This window comes from Balaenoptera ricei, chromosome 11, assembly GCF_028023285.1.
Source record: "Balaenoptera ricei isolate mBalRic1 chromosome 11, mBalRic1.hap2, whole genome shotgun sequence".
NCBI classification, from domain to species: Eukaryota; Metazoa; Chordata; class Mammalia; order Artiodactyla; family Balaenopteridae; genus Balaenoptera; species Balaenoptera ricei.
The window spans coordinates 56,748,907-56,773,585 of NC_082649.1; the positions used below are offsets into that span (position 1 = coordinate 56,748,907).

The 24,679-nt window shown below is 40.3% G+C and overlaps 1 non-coding gene across 1 annotated transcript; it reads left to right on the top strand.

The window, feature by feature from the left end:
- Nucleotides 1-24,367: 24,367 nt before the first annotated feature.
- Nucleotides 24,368-24,474, top strand: LOC132375462 (U6 spliceosomal RNA). Its single transcript, XR_009506012.1, has one exon. It is a non-coding gene; the product is annotated as a U6 spliceosomal RNA (small nuclear RNA).
- The last annotated feature ends 205 nt before the right edge of the window (nt 24,475-24,679 follow it).

Consider the following 24,679-nt stretch of genomic DNA (forward strand, 5'->3'; position numbering starts at 1 on the left):
GACCCCTTTACCATTATGAAATATCTTCTTTATCCAACAACAATATATTTTGTTTAGAAATATACTTTGTCTCATTTGAGTATGGCCACTCCAGCTAACTTTTGGTTAGTATCAACATTGTATATATTTTTCAAGCCTTTCAATTTTAACATAGTTGTCTCTTTATATTTAAAGTGAATTTCTTATTAGCATCACATAGTAGGGGCTTGCTGTTTTTTCCAATCTGACAATTTCAAACTTTAATTTGTGGTGTATAGACCATTTATTCTTAGTGTTATTATTGCTATTTATTTGAACTTCAGTCCACAGTTTTGTTATTAATTTCCAATTCTCAAAAATAAAAATTCTTAAAAATCAGACAAAGAAACTTAGACTAAAATTCTAAACAGCAACATAGTAGCATTTAAAAGTTTGAGCTCTGAATTAAAAAAAAAAAAAGTTTGAGCTCTGGAATCAAGGGGCCAGTGTTCCCCCCCTAACTCTTTAGTGTTCTGGCTCAGGGCCTCAGCTTGCTTATCTATAAAATGGGGGTAATAGAATCTTCTTCAAAAGGGTGTTTTATGGGTAAGTGGATACATTACATACAAATTATTTAGAATATGAACCAGAAATATAGTAACGATATATAAAGCAATTTTTATTTTGATTTTCTTTTCTTTTTTCAGAGCTATGCATGTAGTCATTACTCAAAAACTGATCTTTCTTCCCCCCAACCTACTTCCTTCCTTCCCTTCCTTATTTCATTTAACAATAAAGAATGGAAAACCATAATTCAAAAAGAGTCATGTACCAAAATGTTCATTGCAACTCTATTTACAATAGCCAGGACATGGAAACAACCTAAGTGTCCATCGACAGATGAATAGATAAAGGAGATGTGGAACATATATACAATGGAATGTTACTCAGCCATAAAAAGAACGAAATTGAGTTATTTGTAGTCAGGTGGATGGACCTAGAGACTGTCATACAGAGTGAAGTAAGTCAGAAAGAGAAAAACAAATACCATATGCTAACACATATATATGGAATCTAAAAAAAAGGTTCTGAAGAACCTAGGGGCAAGACAGGAATAAAGACGCAGACATAGAGAATGGACTTGAGGACACGGGGAGGGGGAAGGGTAAGCTGGGACGAAGTGAGAGAGTGGCATGGACATATATACACTACCAAATGTAAAATAGATAGCTAGTGGGAAGCAGCTGCATAGCACAGGGAGATCAACTCGGTGCTTTGTGACCACCTACAGGGGTGGGATAGGGAGGGTGGGAGGGAGGCTCAAGAGGGAGGAGATACGGGGATATATGTATATGTATAGCTGATTCACTTTGTTATAAAGCAGAAACTAACACACCACTGTAAAGCAATTATACTCCGATAAAGATGTTAAAAAAAATAAATAAAGAATGAGCATCTATTCTATCCAAAGCAACCCACTAGGCTTTAGGCATAAGATAGATGAATAAAAAGGCAGATCTGACCCCTGTTCTCAAACAGCTTACAACCTTGGTGGGGAGGAAGGGAAGACAGATGTGAAAGATATCTTTTCATACATTGAGATAAATGAATAAACAGATGCAGTTCATTCATAGGAACACAAGCCTCTAAACTCAGGAAAGTCTTCATCACAGGGAGGGGTGGGGGAGGAGGAAGGAAATCATAAAGTGGGATCCCCAGGGCTCTAACTTTCCCAGAAGGAAATGGAAATCTACTGTTTTTAATTTCAGTGATGTTGTAATAAGCAGGACCAAAAAAGCAGCACCTGTTAAAAGTTTTAGGTATTTATTCCAACTCAAAGAACCTCAGTGGGCCTCTTGAGTTAAATAACTCACCAGCTCTGGTTACTGCCATAGTCTTCGTTCCATAACTACTCAGCCTTTAATTTGTGCGCAAAGCCCAGGAGGGCAGGAGGAGCAGCTGTTGACTCAGACAGGAGCCCTCAAAGAGAAACACAGGTCAGAGAACACCAGAGACCAGCTGCGTGCTACCCTTCTCCAAGGAAGTGTGGAAGTGTGCAGACAGCTGCCTTGTATTTGTGGAAGGCTCACGCTTACCCTGGTGCCTGCAACACAACCATTGCATCCAAGGTAACTGACTAGTACAAGAAGCCTCCTGGCAGGCAAGGTGTGTGGAGCAGACCTCTGAGGAAAAAGAACGTATGTCTCCCAAATTAGGACAGAACTCTTGAATCTGGAAAGGAGGACAAGTAGGAAAGATGTTGAGCCTTAACAGAGTGTTTTGTTTTCTGAGAGCAGAAGAACCCTCTCTATTTCAAACCCCTCTCCTTAAGGAAAATCATAATTTTCTGTGGAACTGTGTGGGGGAAAAAACAAAGTAGGGCATCATATGCAGGAAACAGGTTGTGTGCAGCACATAGACCTGGAGCCAGTAGGTCCCATCCTTGCCTGCCCAGGTTTTGGGTCAAACTACCTTGTGAGAAGCTGGCATATTCTAGCTGGATCATCTCTGGGGCACACATTTAGATAATCCACAAGTGACGAATCATAAGTCAAGAAGAAAGCAGTGGCAAAAGGTTGTTCTCATTGAAAACAAAAATGAACTTTGATTTATGTAAGCTTCGACAAAGCGTCCTTTAAATACTAGCTTTCTCACACAATTAAAATAGAAAATGATTGGCAAAGCATTGATTCACAGCACTGTTTCAGGGCCTTAGCTAATACAAAAAATAAGATTTATCTGAACCAGTGATGTAATCCCCGTCCTTATTTCCACTGCAGAAAGAAACAAAAGAAAAAGGCTCCAGCTGTTTATTTTGTAGACCACAGCCAAGAGAGACTTCAGATCAGAGGCGCACAAATGAGCGTCCCTTGGGAACTAAGTATTTTCTGGGGCCACCACTAAAATAAAATATAGGGTTGTTGTTTTGTCTTTCTCAAATTTGCAGAAGAAGCAGATAATTATGTTTTAATCTTAATTATTTTCCTGTTGTAAATTTTCTGGAAATGTTGACAGCTAATACCATCATCAGTACTATCATGAATGTACTATGGTGTCTGCTTGGGCATAAATTTATATATCTGGTTATATTAAATTTAATCTGTTGATACTTCATGTTACACTTCAAAGAGCTCCCAGATATTCTGTCCCCTGATAAAATTTGATTTCTCAATTTGTTAGGAATCATAAGGGATTCCCATACTGACAGATGAATCACATTTGGAGAGAAATATTCTTTTATGCTAGCTCTAATTGCTAGCACCAAGTTAGCACTTATTAAATGCCACGTTGAGTGGTTGAAACCCCATATGAACCCCATAAAGCAGGTGTATTTTTCGGGTGAAAACATGAGGATCAAGAAGTTCACTGACATGTCTAGAGTCATTGCTGGGACATGCCTGAGCCAACGCTGTCTGGCCCCAGAGCCTAGACTGTTGGCCTTATTCAATACTGAAAACTCATCTCCTAAATCAATGCCAAAACATGTAGTGTTTATTGTATAAATCTATGAATCAGGAAATAGCCCATCAGTCTGGTAATTGATACTGGAGGCCAGAGGAAAAAACTGTGAATCAGATTTCCTTTATTTTACATTAGAAAACGAGTTTGGTCAATAGGCCATGAATAACATCCAATCCTAAATCTATGATTGTTCCACCTCAGGTTGGCCTTCCTCATGTATTTGTGATGAACTCTTTATTTTCCAAGCCCCTTAGGAATAAAGACATAGATTCTTGGTCTTACATTCCACCAAGCAACACCATTGTCTTGGGATGGGCTCACTAGAAGCAGAGCCTGAGACAGCGATGCAGATGCAAATGATTTATTGAGGAAGAGCTCTCAAGAGAAATCTGTAAGAAAAGGAAGGAAGAAGGATAATGGAGGGGAAAGAAGGGGCCTGAGTACAGACGTAGTCTCTGGAAACTGTATTTGTCCTCTTCCACAGGAGGCTGGGGAGCATACATCACACTGCATAGGTCTCCCTGCCTAGAAGCGAGGGCTGGCCTTTTGCACATCCATACCAATCAGTCATTGACTGTGGTCAGCCCCAGGAAAAGAGATGCATAGTCCTCTGTTCAAGGTGCTCCCAGTCTTCGGAGAAGAGGCAGCTTTAACTGCCAACACTAATGAAAGTTAGAGGAATGGGTTGTCATTTAGGGAAGCTTGGCTGTGCACCAATATTACAACTCTTACGGAGACTTGATCACTCGTTGGCTTTCTATCCATAAGAGGGCAAGCATTACTGATTCAATAAAATGCAGTAATCCCCTGTCTATGCCAAGGTTAAAAAAATGAATAAGCCATTGTCTCTTCTGTACGTGGCTAATGGCAATACCATGTCTAGGTCGGAGAGTAAAGGTGTATATATATACACGGGAGAATTTCAGATGGTGAAGAGTACCATACAGTAACTTAATCAGGCCAAGATAAGAGAGTGACTTGTAGGGTGGCGACGGCTTTGGAATGGATGGTCAGGGGACGGACTATTTGAGCAGAGACTGAATTGAATAAGAGAAGAAAATAAGCCGCATGGAGGTATGTAGGCAGACCTTTCTTGGCAAAGGGAACAGCAGGTGCAAAGTCCCTATGGTGAGAACAAGCTTGTTAGCATTTAAACACTTACCAGAGAATGAGGAACCATTGAGGGAATAATCAAAGCATAGGGAGGAAATACCAGGAGTCCTAAGGTGGAAGTGGGAAATAGAGGAATGAGCACAGTCAGGTCCACACAGTCAGACAAAGATGGCATATCAGACGGAATCTTCTGCATCAGATGCTGGAAATACAAAAACGAACAAGCTATGGTCTCTGGCCTCAAGGAGGCCACAACTTAACCCTGAAACAATAGTCATATAAACAAAGATTCATTCACAGGACAAGTGCAGTGTGCTGTGAAAACACAAAGAGGAAAGCACTGGATTCCGCCACTGAATGTGGCAATCGACATCCCCAGAGGGAGCGGAGTCTTTGAGTAGGACCTTAAAGGATGAGTAGGAGCTTATGTTCCAGGAAACAAAACAGTGTGAGCAAAAGTATGAATGTGTAAGATCTGGAATATCAAGAGTATGTGTATTGTAGGGACGGGAAGAAGACAGGTGGTGAGGAGAGGCAGGAAGATCTGATGATTTGCCTGGAAAGGCAAACTAGAGCAGCTCTAAAGCAATTACCTATTTTATTATTTTCTTTTAATTAAACAGCATCAGAAAACATTAGCTTATTCAGCTCCCCAGGACAGCATTTACCAAGTGTGGTGCATCAGCCACCTGCATTAGAATCACCTGAAATGCTTATCAAAATGCATGTTCCTGGATCCCCTCCTCCAGCCCTTCTTAAAAAAGATTTGTTGGGTTATAATCTTTATCTAGGTGGTATATGAATACTTTCAAGAGTCTATAAATACCACCACAGATAAAAATGAGAGTGTGTTATCAATTGTGTTTATTTCTAAGATGAATGTATATTTGCTTTTCACCATATTTTATAGCAGTGGTAAGAATTTTAGTCATTTTAAGAGTGGGTAGAAGAGAAAGGTCGCTTAAGCCTATGGGCCTCAAGAAAGAGCCAGCACCACGTATAATTTATTTCACCTAATCCTCCCAACAGCCCTATGAGGCCTGGATTACAAGTATCTCTGTTTGGCAGATGAGAAAACTAAGGCTCAGAAAATTGAGGGACCTTGTCCAAGGTTACAATGAAAACAGACACAAAAGCAGGTCTGATCCCAATAACTAAGATCTTTCTATTTGCCCATGTAGCCCTTCTTCAGCATTGCCTTCCACAGGGCTGTGCTCACAGCTGGCTGGAATTTCCGATTCCTCCAGTGAGAGGTAGCTTCTTCCTCAGCAAGCATCACAAGGTGAAAAATACTTGAAATGCAGAAAAAAGATTGAAGCACTGGGGTCAGAAACAATCATCCAACTCTATTATGATCTCAACTTCGCTACTATTCAGGGAAAACAGACTAAATAACAATGAAATATTAATGAAAAATGAAATATTAACTACGAATGAAATGGATTTTGTGCATTGTATTGGCAAAAAAAAATGTCACGTGAATAGAGGGAAGCGAAGAGAAATGAGTGATCTCACATTCTGTCGTGCAGTATAAGGGAAGAGGGCAGTTACACAGGGCCTATCAAAATGTAATACATAAAAACACCTTGACCCAGAAATTTTATTCCAGTCTTTCAAAAAGACCACCACATGACTGGCTACCCAAATTGTGGGGTCCAATGCAAAAGGAAAATGCAGGACCCTTGTTCAAAAGTGATGGAGAATTTCAAGACAATAACAGCACAACATTAAAGCAAAGGGGCCCCTCTTCTGAGCACGCAGCCCTGTGTGGATGCAAACATTGCCCATCCACGAAGCCAGTCAAGGCTATCGCACATGTGTAAAGTTATAGTCAAGGAAGTTTATTGTGGAATAATGAAAAACAAGGAAAACAACTTTAATGCCCATCAGAAAAGGAATGTTTCAATTAATTGTGGAATATCCATATAATTGATTGTTTCCATTAAAAATAGTGAAATATACATAATTTACTGACATCAAAATATTCCCTACTCATGCTAAGTGAACATGTGTGCCTCTGATATAATACAAGACTGTTTATGAGGAAAAAATAGACGTGTTTATTTTTATTTTTTTATCTTCATCCCAATCTTTGTTAATATAACATGATAATCTAAAAAAGTTAAACATTTTAATGTTGTGCTTTTAGTACATATTCAAACAAAATTAATGCTATTTTAGCAAGGCAAATATTACATTAATATGATATAATACATTGGCTGAGGATTCCGTGTATTTTGTTGGTTTGATTTTCTTAATTTCTTCATGAGTAAATCAAGTTTCCTTTGATTTGCTGTCACTTGCTTGTTTGCTTAAGCTGCAGTTTAGAATTGAAGATTCAGTATTTGCTTCAGGTTTTTGGATGCTTTTTGCATTACCAATAATCATACTAACTTCTAAAACTCAATTAACGTTTTTATCTTTTGTTTTATAACTTTTTATGCCTTTAGAAAAGAGCTTTTATTTTCATTCAGGAAACTTACTTGTGATTTTAATAATTTCAGCATTATAGATGGAGTCTGCATGATCTCTGTGTAATTTTCATGAGTTGCTGTATTGGTTGCCTTTTTTTTTTTTAACATCTTTATTGGAGTATAATTGCTTTACAATGTTGTGTTAGTTTCTGCTGTATAACAAAGTGAATCAGTTATACGTATACTTATATCCCCATATCTCCTCCCTCCCACCGTCCCTATCCCACCCCTCTAGGTGGTCACAAAGCACCGAGCTGATCTCCCTGTGCTATGCAGCTGCTTCCCACTAGCTATCTATTTTACATTTGGTAGTGTATATATGTCCATGCCACTCTCTCACTTCGTCCCAGCTTACCCTTCCCCCTCCCCGTGTCCTCAAGTCCATTCTCTACGTCTGCAAAAAGACATGTTTATAAACATTAGTAAGGTACAAGGAAAGGGACTGACTGACACACACATATCTATTCACAGGGTTATCCATGAAAAGAGAAAGGTGGGGACATGAGGCAAGGATGTCTGTTTTTGTTCTCTACGTTAGAATCACTGGCATTAAGAATGTAATTGAACTGTAAATTTTTTAAAGGAAAAATTAACATGTGAATTTTCCAGACAATTGGGGAAAACAGATCTGGAAAGCTGAGCAAGTAAAAGCAGTTTGTGCCCTGTTTTTCATGAAAGGGTAAATAAGTTGTGAACTAGAAGTGTAACCGCAGAATCCAAATCACCAGTCAGCATAAATCCTGTCAAGAGTTAATTTTCCCAACTTGTGGTTGCAGGTTTACTTGATGTTGGTTTTAGCGTTTTATAAATAGATAGCTATATGCACATAAATATATGCATACAAATACATAAATACATATACCTATGCCGATACCAGTACATAAATGCATATATCCTGCTCAGCTCCATGTTTATTCTTTAATGCGTTGAAGTTTATATCAGCCAGTTGCCATAATTATTTCAAGTAAGCACAATTAGGCACAGCAGATTTTTTATGCTAGGCTGCACAAGTCATTTTTCAGATTGAATTTGCTTGTTCTTTACGTGATAGCATTTCTTGCTCAGGGATGTCCCAGGGTTTGGTGACGCAAAGGACCGTTCCGGAAATAAAATTTGGGCTCCAGGTAACCTGCAATAAAGAAGCTGAAATTAGCAATTAAAAAACAAGAAACTAAGCATTCGTGTTCCAGAACATTAGTGAGTTTTAACCTGTGGCCTCGAAGACCTGCTGTGGCTTAATGAAAATTAAAAAAACAAACTTCTATTGGTGAGGAATTAGAAAAATTGAAGCCTTGCCAACTGGAATTCAGCTCTGAGGAACACACTGAGCTTCCGGTTATGAATAGAGCAGCATTTGCAAAGCAGTATTTCAGAAAACACATAATTCAAGGAGGAACCTGTAATATTTCTGACAGAGTCGACCAAGGAACATTTTTCTTCCTTAAAACCACCTGAGAGCCTTAACAGTAAAGTTTAAAAAGTAGGGAGTGATTACATTCTTCCCAAAACATTTCCAACAGTTCACCCAGAAGAGTTTTATTTTCCTAATCACACTGTCCATTCTCATATTTTTCTACTTATTTTATTGAAAGTTATATTGTTATATTTTGTTTAATTTATATTCTATCTATGAGAATTTCCTAAACAGGGGTCTGTGGATTCCTGAAGAGGATTGTGGGTGTATACTCTGGCCTTAAATTTCTCAATGATATTTTAAGTTATGTTTTATAAACATTTGTAAATATTAAGTATTTTATTACTGGATCACCTATCGTCTAACCATCTGCACACAATTTCCGTGCCTCAGTTGATGTTTGAGCTCTATTTTAACAGTGGCATATCAAAGAAATAGTAGAGGCAGGCTTCATTCTTCAAAGATGCTTTCAAGCTACATGAAGGCAAATAGGGAGATGGCAAACTGGGGGTGGGTGGGTGAAAAGTTCCACAGTACTTATATGAGAACTGAGTCATCACTCAGCCCACAAGAATGAAAAAACCATGACCTGAATAAAAAAACAAACCATACATAGCCCAGTGGTTCAAGTTCATTCTATGTGTGTCAGTGTGGTTTCTACAAAACCATGTTTCCCATTACCTTAATGTTAATTTCATGTACTTTAATTTGTAGTTTTCTTTTTATTTAATTTGGTTTTTATATGAAGAAAGTCGTCATTTTAAGGAGTATTAAAACTTTAAATAGCTTTACTTGTTTATACCTTTGTAGATAACATTATGATAAACCATTTTATATCAACCTGTGGGGTCTGAAATACTTTGTTTTCCTGCAAAGGGATCTCTGCACTCCTCAGGTTTAGAAGCCCTGCTTCTCTAGATGTGCCTTGTTACTTCAACTAGATTAGAGCTTCTCAGGGACAAGCGCTTGTCTCTACCTTGATATCCCTCAGGTCAAAGTTGTGCAACACGCTTGTTAAGTTACTGAGGAATGAATGAGACGTTCTTAAAACATTGTTTTATGTTCTTGTGCACTTGAATGCTGCTTCCTGGGACCCGAATTAATACCCCTGTGGGAGATTATGCCCTCTCATCAGGTTCTTCCAGTGGGGACATATATGCTTATCTTAGCAAATATGGAGGTGAGACAAAATTCAGAATAAATTATCTCAAATGTATAGCCTTTTTTAAAATCAAATTTGTCTTCAATAGAAAACTTACTAATTAAAGATCTTATTTATTAGACATGTATTGATTTCATGGGAGTAAAATTCTAAAAGTCAAAAAATACATTCTTACATGCTTTGGTTTTTCTGGAAAATAACTTGAACTTGTGTCCCACTTGGCTTTATTATAGTGGCCCCAACTCCCAAAGGAAGTGCTATATTTTGAAGTAGCAAAACCTCCAATTCCAAAGTCCTGACACAAAACGAAATTTCCATGTGGAGAACTGAAACCTACCAATTAAGTACAGGCACAGCATAAAAATAACTTTTAATTCTCAGATATTATGCTGTAATGGAATATGCTTTAAAAAATTTTCCAGAAAATGAAATAAAAGCATTAGTTACTGAAATCTTAAGGAAGTTGATATATGATGTAATATAAGTAAAACTTTAAATCATGAGATACAGTAATCTCATTCATCAAGCCTCATTGGGCCCCCATTATATCTGGAAACATCAGTAAATGCTTTGAAACACATATTTTAATGAATTCAGAAGCCCATTACTCCCTATACATAAACCTGCTGACATGAAATCAGCTAGGGTAAATGAACTCTTTCTCAGTAACTAGATTCGGGTTCAGAAACCCCAGGTCTATTGATCAGAACTTTAAGTACTGATTTTATTTTCTGTATTTGGGTGGGGATTTTGCTATTTAAGTTATTAGTTTATTATAATAAATTTATAATTCATTTTATAAATAGACAATGTAATGTAACATAGATTCATCACAACCATTCCAATAATACAGGAGTAGATAATGTAAAAGTTGTAGTCCCTTCTCTTTCTTCTCCCAAATCTACTTTCTAGAGTTTACAACTGTTTATAGTTTGGATTCATCTCTCCAGATAACTGACCATGAAAAGCATTGTTGTAAAAATGGGATTGTATTATATGTACCAGTTAGCGTCGCAACATGAAACAAATAACACCCTCAAATTAAAACAAAGTGAGGAGAGTTTAATATCCGAATTAGGTATAAAGTTGTAGCAGCATGAATGCAGGGAAACTGCAGTCCCCCGGGGCTTTAACAGCAGGTGCCATCACCTCCCTAGAACCAAGGGAGTGGTTCCAGACCTTAAGACAGAGAAGGTACACCCCACAGAGGCCCAAGTCACAGGACCCAGCCAGCTTGCAGACAGAGAACCAGGGAAATAAAAGTCTACCCTCTGCTTCTTCCCTCCCACCTCTTCTGAGTTCCAACCAGAATCAGAGGGCAGGGATGTAGTTTGAGGTCCTCAGCACAGGTCAGTCCCCAGGGCCCTAGGACAGGGTGGAGAGGGGCGGCACCAACGGAAGAGTTCTGGCACGTTTCATTTACTGTTCTGCAACTCTGGCTTCTGATAAACAGGGGACATTTTGCTGGGTCAGTTCTATGCATGCACCTCCTTCATTTTTCATTGTTACATAGAATTTCATTCTGTGGAGTTACTCCAGTGGTCACTCGGTGATGGACACTGGGCCCCCGGGTTTTCACCAGTTCAGTGCTGCAGTGTTGGTCCTCACACATTTGTGTGTACAGCCTGCTGTGAGGAGTCCGTGAGATACTTTTCTAGGCAAGAAGTTGCTGATCCAAAGGGGTTGCTGCTTTTTGAAAGATCTAAAATGTTTTCCTCCCTTCCCTTTTTAGAGACTGAAACTCCCAGAAAGCTATTGTGCAGGAAATAGTGCAGTGAAAATGGTGGTGGCGTGTTGCATCCAATGGTTATAAAGTTCAGAGGAAAAGAATGGCGTGTAGAGCTAGAGGCAGGAAAGACATCTCCCACACCCTGCCATTCAAGGCATCCCAAAGACTAGGTTTTCACGGTTCTTCTCTGTTTAGAGTACTAGCAGCCTCCTCAGAAACACAGTATGGGAAGTTCACTTTCTGAGGCTTTGCATATGTAACAAAACCTTTATGACTGGGTAGATATTCTAGGTGGGAAGTCCTTTTTCCCAGTATATTAAAGGCATTGATCCATTGTAGTGTTTTCCAGTTTTGCCAACATGAAGTTAAGGTCATTCTAATTCTTAAACATTTATTTGTAACTTTCTACTCCTAATCTCTAATTTTATAAACAATACTATCACATACATTAGTGAGAACAAAGAGTAAATGTTATCCAAATTTTCCTTTTGGTCCCCTTAGTAAATACTTCTCAGAAATTCACCTTTCCTCTGCAAATCCAGGGAAAATACTCCCTTCTGTTATGTGAGAGACTCTCTCTCTGAGCATTAACTTGCATTTCTGTGTCTTCAGATTGGATGAAGAGAGCTCTGAGCAGGGCCAGCATTTTCCAGCATGTGGGGTGTATGTGTTTCCCACGGTTCCTATCACCATCTCCCTGGTAGTATTCTTAGAATCGGTCAGCTCAGTCAACTGAGGGCAAGGGTTTGAGCACAGCTCCTGACAAATGTTGACGCATATCTAGGGCAGCACTACTGAACCAAGTCTTCTCTTGAATGGTCCCTGGCTATTGGAAAGTTGACTTACCTTGCGATAATTATAAAAATTGTATGCAAGAAGCAGGATAGGGAGAGTGGGCTTCCTGTCACCCCCGCTGCTGCTGCTGCTTCTCCCAGGAGGTACTGGTTAGTCTCCTTTTCTCACTCTCATTTGCTTCACATTCCTGAGAGTTGTCTCTGCCAGATATATTAAAGGGTGGTACCACTGGGCCAGGGGAGGAGTTCAGGGAAGGACCAAATGCATGTGGATGGCTCAGGATGCTGCTTGGTGAGAGGAAGGATATTCAGGCAGGTGGTATGTTCAGCAGCACAGACCCTGAGTTTCTAACGTAAGGATATATGGGGGGGGAGGGCAGTAAAAGCCCTTCTCATTTTCTCTTGCTTTGACGTGCTGTTCATTTAGAGATGCTTAGGGATGAGTGAACTTCCAACATTTCTCAATCCCTTTGGGAAACTTTTACAAGAATGTAGCCCATTGCTGAACAATATCCTGCATTACCAGTGCATTGCAAGGTTTTATTGGTTGTGTGTGTGCGTGTGTGTGTGTCTGTGTGTTTTCACAGATATATCAATGGGAAGATCATTAGGAAGATAAATCTACTAACAATTGCAAGTGAGGCATTCAGAACTTTAGGGATTATATGTTACTTTTTACTGTTCACCCCACTGGGGCCAATAACTATGAACTAGAGAAAAAGAGGAAGTGCAATTATTTTGGATGCCTCTAAGCCAAAGAAACAAACGTCTTCCATGGCCATTCTTTTGGCCCATTATATCTGACAGTTCTTCTGGCATCGAGTTTTATTTCTCCAAAGGCTGCAAATGGAAGGTTTGCCATCTCAGACCATCTGCAACCCTTTGTCATGACAGCATCTCCCTTGTACTCTTCAGGGAGGAAGGTTTCTCGGGATGTGGATGGGTGACCTCCACCAGAAGATGTTCAGGTTCTTCTGTCACCGGCGTCCATCCATGATTCTGAGCAAGAGCAGACCACGCAGAGCCCCCCCTCCAACTCCCTTTCCTGCTGCCTCCTCTCCCCTTGCCCCACAGCTCTGAGCAAGGATGACCACTGGACGGAAGACAGGACTGTGATGGGAGGGTGTCATTTCCAACATCCAAGATGAAAGCAGGTCTCCAAACAAATTATTTGCTAGAATGTGTTTTATTTATTATAGAAATAAAATAAAAAGCAGGGCATCAGGGCTTCCCTGGTGGCGCAGTGGTTGAGAGTCTGCCTGCCAATGCAGGGGACACGGGTTCAAGCCCTGGTCTGGGAAGATCCTGCATGCCGCGGAGCAACTGGGCCCGTGAGCCACAACTACTGAGCCTGCGCATCTGGAGCCTGTGCTCTGCAACAAGAGAGGCCGCGATAGTGAGAGGCCCGCGCACCGCGATGAAGAGTGGCCCCCGCTTGCCACAACTAGAGAAAGCCCTTGCACAGAAACAAAGACCCAACAGAGCTAAAAATAAATAAATAAATAAATAATAAAAATAAAGGAATTCCTTTAAAAAAAAAAAAGCAGGGCATCAAAAGAAACTTCTTGAAATGGCAACATAGGTACAGACTGCCAGTTTTAACATTTTCTTCTTGTTCGTTTTTGGTCTTCTAAATGTGCTGACACATTTTTTTAGAGTGTTATTAAGGTTAGCTCATTCTTTCCTTTTCTGCTTTATTCACCTAAATATTACATTTTAGGTAATTTTTCATGGAGCTGTGTCATCTTCATAAGGATTAATTTAAATGTCAGCGCAATAATTCATCAAGAGCCTATTCTATGGTCAATCTACCATTTGCCCTTGTTTGGGGATATTCCATTCTGTTTTATTTTCATGCATTATAAATAGTGCCATAAATGATACAATCATGTGTAAGTAACACTCTTACAGTTTTTCAAATTTTTTTAGGTTCCCAGGAGCAAAATTCCTGGGTCAAAGGACAGAACATTTTTAAAACTGTTGAAATTGTCTAATAACTTTCAAACTACTCTTGTTCTCACACATTGTGGGGTCATTTCAGCAAACACCAAGCACTTCTTTTTTCATGAGTGAATTCTTAAAGAAACATATCTTCTTTGTCCTTAGCCCAGCACTCAGTGCATTCCTTGTTTGGACAACTACTGTTGTTCATATCTTCATCTTTTTGATATTATCCTGTTGAAAGGACAATTTACAGTAGAAATGTGAGGCTTTTGCAAATGTTATGGGCACTGCTGGTGTGTTTCTGCCTTTATAAGTACGGCTTCCTTTACAAAGCTTGAAGGGGCTGTGCCATCATGCCCAGTGGGAGGTTTACCATCTATGAGCTGGGGCAGGGGAAGTTGCCCCCTGTGCCATAGCCCCCTTCCATGAGGGGACTGACACCTGCCAGGCTTGTGCACCAGCCCTGGCTTTATGACCTTGAACAGTCCTTTAACTTCATTGAGCCTCAGTAGCATGCCCTGGAAAATAAGAAACTATTATCAAAATGACATGTACACAATGAATTACATTCCTCCCCTCTAGGTGGGTGGGGAACGTTACTATTTAAAGGAATAGTATATAAAGGCTTCTAAATACCCACCACCCTTCCTCCAGTTATTTAATAAATAAACTATGCTTCACCCTTAAAATCCAGATTTGTATATACATGTCTTGTTTAGACAAGTAGATGCATGTCCTCCATCATGCTATACCATGCTGTTTGCCCATTCCTCCCACACACTCCAGCTGCACTGGTCTGCTCTCAGTGTCTAGAACTCAGCTTATTCTGGTCTGAGGGCCTGTGCCCTTGCTACCTCCTGCGTAGAATTCTTCCTCTCCCCACCTCCCTTCTTCCCATAATGCAGGACTCAGGTCAAATGACTTGTCCTTTCCAAAGCAACCTGTTCTGTCTGCCTTGGCTGAGGCCACTCTCCTCATCTAGAAACTTTCTATCTAGTCATCCGATTTTAATGTCTTCATAGCACTTACCACTTCCCAGAATTATGTTATTCACAGAGTTGTTTACTTGCCTATCATCTGTCCTCCACAGCTAGAACGGAATGTAGAGGAACTTCGTTCACTGCCGAATGCCCAGAGCCTAGAGCAGGGCCTGGCACACAGCAGGCACTCAACAGATAGCTGTTGCTGAGAGCCCAGTTGTAACTCCTCTGTTGCATCACAAGGGACGAACATTGTTGACTATTTTTACAACCTTGCTGAATAAGTTTTTTTATTACTCACCAACAAATTATTTGTGGCACTGCCTATAATAAATGTATAGCACTCATCAAGCTTTAGCTTTCAGGGGAAAGAGCTCCAGTTTTCTGCTTCAAAATGCCCCATCTCCACCCTGCAGATTACTGATGCTGGAGAGAACACTGACATTTACAGTGACCTCATCTGAAGGGCAGATGGGCTTTTTTTCCTCACAATTCTGTGAGGCTTTTAAATAGCCACACCTGCCCATAGTTGTTGAGGGAGGAACTATGGAATTCATGGGGCTTCTTTCTTGGGGACTTATTTTGAGATTAATCAAAGCTCCACTTTCATTTGATTTTTGCTGATGCCTTCCCATCTCCTTTGCTATTACAACAGCCTGCAAAAATAGCCCTGCACATAAATTATGCATCAAGTCTTTAAATATCCCGGTCTTTTTCTTTGCTTGCCCCACCTCCACCCAAGGAGAAAGATTGCAGTGCTCTCATGAAGTACCTGTTGTCTCTGCTGTTGGACGTTTTTCCCTTGCGCTAGATTATTTTCTTTTCTGAAAGAAACTGATGTTTGATGAGAATCTTTCTTCAAAACAGTACACACACACACACACGCTAGTGAAGTATATATTTTAAATTTAAAGTAGAAAGCTATGCTCAAGATTAAGAAAAGACCTTTTGCTAGTGCCAGCAAGTTAGAGAGAAAATCTTTCATTTGTGAGTGAAACTAAAATCGCGTGGTCTGTCAGAGTAACCAAACCAGTTATAGGCCTTAGAGGCTGCTTTCATTTAAAAAAATAATGGGAGGCAGTAGGGCTATGATAGCCAAGACCCTGACTCCTCCGTGAGCTCCCCGCGTAAATAAATCTGGGATCCTTGTTGGTTAACTATTTTATATAGTATCCACATTACTATATATGAAATAGATAACAGGATTTACTGTCTACCCAGGGAACTCTATTCAATATCTTGTAATAACCTATAATGGAAAAGAATATAAAAAAGAATACACACACACACATAAATATATACATATATATACATATATATATATACATATATATACGTATATATATGTATATATATATATAACTGAATCGCTTTTCTGTACACCTGAACCTAACATAACATTGTAAATCAACTATACTTCAATGAAAAAAAAAAATCTGGGAGCCACGCAGTGTGTTCCCATTTGTGAAAGCTCACATGATCAGCCCAAAGATAGGACCCAGGGGCTGGTGAGGGCCCTAGGACATGGGTAGAAACAGAGCAAGCAGCAAGAAAGCAAAGTTTCTAGACTGGATCCCAGGATGTTGGGGACCTAAAATCTTTAAAACCTTTGTGATGTGGAAGCACAAAGAGACTGATGCAAAAACTTGTCCAGAACCTATGAACTATAAAGGCCAGAGGAGAAATAACTCAGAATGTAACTCCGACATTCCAATAGGAATGTCTGCACAAGCTGAAACTCACCTAAGACCCACACAGAAGAGGACTCAGGTTGAAAATGAGCTCACAGATTGGGATTGACATATACACACTACTATATATAAAATAAATATCTAATAAGAACCTACTGTATAGCACAGGGAACTCTACTCAATACTCTAGCCTATATGAAAAAACAATCTAAAAAAAAGAAAAGAATGGATATATGTATATGTATAGCTGATTCACTTTGCTGTATACCTGAAACTAACACAGCATTGGAAGTCAACTATACTCCAATAAAAATTTTAAAAAATAATAATGTTCCGAAGTAATGAGAAAGAAATACAGGCTAAATTACAATACTAAACAAAAAAAAAGAAAAAGAAAATAAGCTCACAGACAAAGACGAGAAAATACCTGAGCAACAGTCACCAGAGACACCCACATGGGAGGCATCTTACTTGAAGATCAGAAAATAGTTTAATTTGAAAGGGCACCACTCAATTCAGTAAGACGGGGCCGGCAGGTAGGGGAGTGGGCGGCACAAGGATTAGAAAGAAAAAGGCAGAACAAGTATGTACAGGTGTTGTGTTTATCTACATGGAGTGTAAGAACCAATAAGTTCCCATTCACAATAAGAACAAGAAGCATAAGGTACTTGGGAACATATCTAATAAAAGACAAATGTGACCTTAGTGCAGAAATTGTCCAGTGTTATTATAGGAGATAAAGGATAAATGAAGATACATGAATAAAGAGAAAGGTAAGCTTTTGTTCATGAATGAAATGACTCAGTATGTTAAAGATATAAATTCTCCCCAAATTCATCCATATAGTCAATATCACTGATTCTAAAAGTCACATGACAGCATTATCCAGGAATAGGAATTCAAGGTTAAAAAAATGTAACAAAAAGCAAAAATATCAAAACTCAAAATAAAGATAGAGTAATTAAAGCATTATGGCACCGGTGGAGGAATAATTAAAAGAATCTGGGTCAGTAAGTCTAAATGGATAGCCTAGTCACAAAATAACTCATTAGGGGAATTTGGTATATAATAGGCAAATCATATGTGGAATCTAAGGGAGTACAAAGAGGACTTTCATTTTATTAGTCACGTTTCTATGTCTTATATTTTAAAATATGCAAAATTATAACAAAAAGTTAGATTTTTGAATTCCAAAGAGTAGGTTATAGGTATTTTTTATACTTAACTTTTCCTAATAAAATTTTATAAAGAAAAAGTTAATATTTTCACTCCAATTCTCTCTTTATTAAAGCAGGCAGGTGGGAGGATCTATAGACCAACAAATCAAATGCTTGAAATAAAGTGACTATACGTAGGAGAGCTAACATGTATTAAGAATCTACCCTCTTCCTGCGACCATGCCAGGTGTAGTGAATACGCTAGAGGAAGTCTCCTGGACATCAGTGAGGCAGAGGGATCCTGCTGCAGATGGCAGGAGAGAGGAGAGGATAACATTTCAAAAGGTGTGGTTCTGGATTAGTAAACCCTTCTCTAGAGGTTTAGGCGCAAATCTCTGTCACTTCTTTAGATAAAGCCCAAAAGGGCAGTTGGTAGAGGAATAAACTCATGCTTGGTTTTTATTTTAAGATGTTTGTTATTTACAGGATTTTTTAAACGACTAGCTAAACTGAATTGCAGAGCATGAATTCGATTGTTTTATAGCTACTTTATTTATTTATTTATTTATTTTTGGCTGTGTTGGGTCTTCGGTTCGTGCGAGGGCTTTCTCTAGTTGCGGCAAGCGGGGGCCACTCTTCATCGCGGTGCGCGGGCCTTTCACTATCGCGGCCCCTCCCGTTGCGGGGCACAGGCTCCAGACGCGCAGGCTCAGTAATTGTGGCTCACGGGCCTAGTTGCTCCGCGGCATGTGGGATCTTCCCAGACCAGGGCTCGAACTCGTGTTCCCTGCATTAGCAGGCAGATTCTCAACCACTGCGCCCCCAGGGAAGCCCCGATTGTTTTATAATTATGGAAGGACATACCTAGGAGCACAAAAGTTCAACTGGGAATCCATCAGGAAAAGAGATAACTTGTGGATGCATGCATGATTTTAAAATACACCCTAGAGGAGATTTTCAAAGTCTATGAAAACCATTCAAATAGATACTTAGTGCTTTCTTATTTTAGAACCAAATGATCTTAACAGCATGATGAAGGAATGAGGAATATTATGGCTAGAAAAAAAATCACATTCTCTATATTTGTATGTGGGTACGTATATCCATACATATGAGAGAGTGTGTGTGTGTGTGTGTGTTTATGTGGGTGTGTGTGTTTAATTTAGCTGAACTCAGAAATGTGGTTCAGAGACTTCTTACATGGAGTTTCAGCATAAACAGCAATGCACTGACTTACTAGAAATGATCAGGCCACTTTTTGAATGATTTTTCATCAGAATCAGAGATTTATAGTGAAATTCAGTGGGTCTAAACCCAAACATTCCACATTGCTGCCTTTTCTCAGCAAGGTTCTGCTTCACATTGGGGTTTGGAAGGAATGTGTTGAGAACCCCAGATCCAGAACCAGAGTGGTAAGTTAGCTGCAGACACTGCTTGGCCCGGCTGGCCCTGGCCTCACTCCACCCCTCTGCGTGTGACTCTGCTGAACATGGCTCCTCCCTGAAGCTCTCTCCTGGGTGTTGGTGTGTCCTTTGAGTTGGCTCAGCCAACCTGTCTAGACACTCCGTCTCCTGTGTCCCATCCTTAGCTTTCTCTTTCTCTCCCTTTCATGATCTGTCTTTGATCAGTTTGCTGCTGATTCACATCATCTACTTGTAAGTGCAGATTTCTCTCCTAACCTCCTGACACATACATTTAATTGTCCAGAGCTGAGGGTACCACTCTGAGAAGGTCCTGGTGGTCACACATGGTGATGAATCAATGCCGAGGACATGATGGGCCGCTTTTTCTCCTGGCCCTCCGCCTGCTTTTTCTGTCCAGCTCCTCTTCCCAACACTGGTCCTACAGACCAACAGTGGCCCCAAGCCCAACACGGGATCCTGGGCTTCAGGCCCACAGGGGTGATGCTTCCACAGAGGCAGCTGTTTCCATAGAGGCGGGCTTCCACGAACTTCTCCACAGCCACGGGAACTCGGAGGTGGGAGCAGCTAACTCCGCCCAGGGCAGTTAAAGGAGGGCATCCAGAGGGGTGTTTGATTACATATTTTTACTTTTATATCCCTAAACTGTTACACATGTGCAGTGTTGTTCTGTTTGGGTTTGAGAGAGAATTTCAGGAAAGGGAAGAAAAGGCTGCAGTGCTATCATTTGTAGGGAGTTGTTATAGGATTCAGTTTAGTGAGTCTCAGCCTATTTTCTTCAAACAACTATAACGTGATTAAAGTAGCTTGTTATTAGAGGGAGAGCTCTCCTGACACAACCGTTAGTCCCTCTCAGATCCTGAGAGCCGCCCCGCAGGAAGCCTATCTCGCTGGTAATTTGTGAGGAGGAAATGCATTTACAAGTGGCAGCCTTGTTTATGAAGGGTTCTCTCTGTCTGGCTGAGGACACTCCCCTTTATTAAACATTTTGAGAAGCATGACCAGTGTTTTTAAGGAATTGGTGCAAATCCTATGTTTTCCATTCTTCTGACTTCTCACAGAGCTCCACGTGCCCAGGCCTGCCCTTGCGCTCCTAGGATGGGGACTGTAGATCTCCCCCAGGACAGGCTCCACGCTGGCACAGATGGTGAACAGAAGGTCCTCCCGCCCCAAGGGACCACACGGTCATGGTCCAGTGTGGAGGATTTCGTTTTCAGTAGATTTCAAACGTCTTACTTGGAACCTTAATAAAACTGAAGTCTATAAAACATAACAACAACAACAAAAAATAGTGGTTCTGACTGAAGCAAGGGATGAGACCTGGAGCCACCCTCTTTGGAACAAAATTTGAAGGAAACAGGTCTGATGAGTGAGGGTGAAGATGTTGCCTGAATTTTGCAACAAAATTTGAGGAGTCCTCAGCATGGTGGCCCCAATTACACTGTTGACAGGAGATAATCAAGTCAGTCTCATCTCCTACATCCCTTCCTCCAGATATTGTCTTTTCTGTTCAAGTACACACCTCCAGAGAAGGGGGGTGGAGGTGCTATTCCATTTGAAAGCTGTCTGTTCAACTTACTTTCACTTTTAAAGTAGGAACGTTTACTCTATGTTCACTTCACTTTCCAATCTCTTTCCATCCATGTATGATGTCTGGATTCAAAACTTCACTCTGTGGAGACACATTCATCCCCCTTCATTCCGATGGTTCTATCTGGGGCCCCTGTGGACTTCTGTTCTTCTCTTGTTCAATCAATTTGCACTGTCCCTGCTGCCTTGAAATTGCCCTAAGTCGTTGATGTGTGTGTGGTATAAACCCCATGAAGGTGCAAGCTCCTTGAGGAAGTCTCGAATGCACCCTTGCTTTCTCTCTTGCCTTCACATAAACTCACAGAGGTAGTGGCTGACTGGCTACCCTGTGCCATTGTCGTTATCTGGGAAGGCATCCCAGCACCGCTGTCTCCAAAGAACATGCTCTGGGGTGCTTCCCTCTTTTGTTTTTGCAGCTTTTTCCAGATTGTGGAGTAAATTTTATTTTGTCTTCCTCAGTCTTTCAAGGGCAGTGACTTGTTAGCCATTCTTATATCCCCAGTTCATCATGCAGTACCGGCCAATATTTGAAGCTCAGTAAATATTTGGTGACGCGAAGACATCAGAAGCTCGGTAAATATTTGGTGACGCGAAGACATCAGAGAAGGCTCTAATTTTCTACCCTGGTTTCTCCTGAGCTTCCTGTTGTCACAAACTCAAGAATGTCTTCAGGCCCAGCCTCCCTGTCATTTCTGGGTTGCACTTAGAGCAAAATAATCTTTAGCAAATGTAGGAGCACCTGTATCTGGAGTCTTCCTCTTTTTCCAGGTGAAATCACAAGCTCTCCACTGAAGACTTTGCCTTCTCTGAGGGACTATCATCTCATCTAGGGTGACCAACCGTCCAAGTTTGCCAGAGACTTTCATGGTTTAAAAACTAAATATCCCACATGCTGGGTACCTGGGCCTCTAACTTACCTGTAATAGTTTGAGCTGGGAAAGGGCGATATAACTCTCTGACCTCCTTTTTCTACCCACCACTCTCTTACCTTACCATCCAGGATACCAAGCACAAGCTCTCCAGTCCTAATCATTAGGAAGAGCCAGTGATACTTACAACATCTGCTTCCTGTCCTGCAAAGATCCCTGTGGCAGAGAAACACAAATGCTGCTTACCCATTGATAACCAACAAAGGAGGGAAACTCCAGGAAGGAAAACAGTCTAATTAACCTGCCATATATGCAAATTCATTCAGCACAATGCCTGACACACAGTAACCAGTAACAGTTTTATTATTCCTGTGTGCCAGATGCAGTCAGAGCAAATGGACCCTGCCCTCAATGGCCTCACACTCTATTAAGAGAGACAGGCAAGGGAAGAGATGAGTGTGTGTATTTTAAGGTAGATCTGACTTGAGGTATTAAAAAATGTACCTGGCCAGGTATCTATGAGGTACACAAAATTTTTTTGGAGTGAACAAAAATTAATAGAAGGTTAAAGATCTGCAGGGTATGATGGGAGACCACGTGTGACCATCTGTGGAGCAGTGTGCCACTCGGTTTGTGAATGTTCAGATTTTCTTGTTTGTCCTCAGGGGCAGCTCTGGCTTATATTGTTTCTGATGGGCTTCTAAATCTTCTTTGTGGCTAAAATGAAATTCTGCTGCCTGTCTGGAAATGAAACAGGAGGTTATTTCCCTAGATGCTCGTTTCATTGATCTCAGAATATGTTTTTGAGTTTTGGGAACTCTCATCATCTATAGCTAATGGGGATAAGGTTTTAAAAGTGGTTTGTTCTCTGGCACTTTTCTAATTAGATCAATAAACAAATATACTAAAGAAATGCTGTCTGTGCAAGCTTTTGCTAGCTGTGCATCTAAAGATTGCCCTGGAGACCCTCACTTTAATCAGATTCAGCAGGGGGTCTACACACTTTTCATTGCAGAATTTTTCAGTGTCCCACTTCAGACGTGAATTTAGGAAACTATCTAATACATGATGTCACAATGAAGCATATAAAAATATAGATTTATTTTTTGTCATTTGGACTAGATCCTCACTGAAGCTCTGCTTTTCGAATATTTATTCCTCAAATTTAGGGAATTCAGTCTTGTTTGTCACAACATTGTTGATAAGAGTAAAAATTGGCAATAGCTAGGATGTGAAAACATAGACTGGTGGTTAATCCATAGGACAGAATGCAGCCCTTTAACCTCTAGACCTGTGTGTATACTGACACTGAAAAACCAGTTGGTAGGAGGATACATACTTTACGAATTTATTTTTGAATACGTATTTGATTAGAAATAAGGGTGGGCTATTAAGAGTGTTCACATAGTTTACATCTGAATGATGGGAATATGATGATTTTTTTCAATATATGAATACTCTGTTTTCTGAATACCGGTAAATCACTGGTATATGAGTAATGAGCATAATTAAAACTAAATAAAATAATATAAACTTGAAGGTGGAAATTATTTTCTGTTATAGCAGAGAACTGCTACTAACCCTAGTGTGCAGTGGACCCGGAAAGCAACTCAAAGTGGCAGGAGGTGCTGGAACCCCAGAGACCCAGTTCTGCTCCCTCATTTCACGATGAGGAAATCAAAGCCCTTCAAGCCAGATGTCTTGCTCTAAGCCCTATGGTTCATTAGTGCAGGAACCGGGTTTCCTGACTCACATTTGAATAGCTTTCACATGCCTCACAGTCTTAATGAGAACTGCTCACTTAAGTCCATCAACTTTGTGGCTCGCACACAGCTAGAACACTTTGAAGAACACAGAATAACTTTTAAATGCAATCAGTACTCACGAACAAAAAGGTGGAAAATTTTTGGCTATTCCTGGCAGCAGCCAGGCTTGACTTGTGAGCCTGACACGTCTGGGGTTGGGCTGGGACAGCTGGATGACTGGATCCTCTCTCCACCCAGTCTCATCCTCCAGCAGGATGGTGCAAGCTTGTGCATGTGGCTCCATCAACAGTGAGTAAACGGACACCAAAAAAGAAAAAAAAAGATGAAAGCTTGTCATTTGTGACAACATGGATGGATCTTGAGGGCATCATGCTAGGTGGAATAAGTCAGACAGAGAAAGACAAATACCATATGACTTCACACATGCAGGGAATATAAAAAAACAAAGAAAATTAATGAACAATCCAAACCAAAACAGACACATAAATACAGAGAACAGAGTAGTGGTTACCAGAGGGGGAGGGGAGTGAGGTAGGGCAAAAAGTAAAGGGTATCAACTGTAGGGTGATGGATGGAAACAATTTTTGGCGGAGAACAAGCTGTCGGATATACAGAGGTAGAAATATAATGTTGTACACATGAAACTTATGTACCTCACTAACATATAAATCTTTTAAAAAAGTGGGTGAGTTTCTCCGCCAAGAAAGGGAAGACTGGATAGTTCCAGAAATTTACCAAAGCCTGCACCAAACTATGGCTGGGAAGTGTGTGTGTGCAAGTGTCATAAGAGCATTGGTTATAATTCAGAAGAAGATTCTCGGAAGTGTAAAAGAATGAGGACAAGTGCTTTCTTCAGCAGCACATGTACTAAAATTGGAACCATCCAGGGAAGATTACCATGGCCCCTGTGCAAAGATGACAGGCAAATTCGTGTAGCGTTCCATATTTTTATATAAAATAGATAATCAACAAACACCTACTGTATAGCACAGGGAACTCTACTCAACACTCTGTAATAACCTATATGGGAAAAGAATCCAAAAAAGAATAGATGTATGTACATGTATAACTGAATCACTTTGCTGTACACCTGAAACTAACACAACGTTGTTAATCACCTATACTCCAATATAAAATTTAAACAAAAAAAGAATG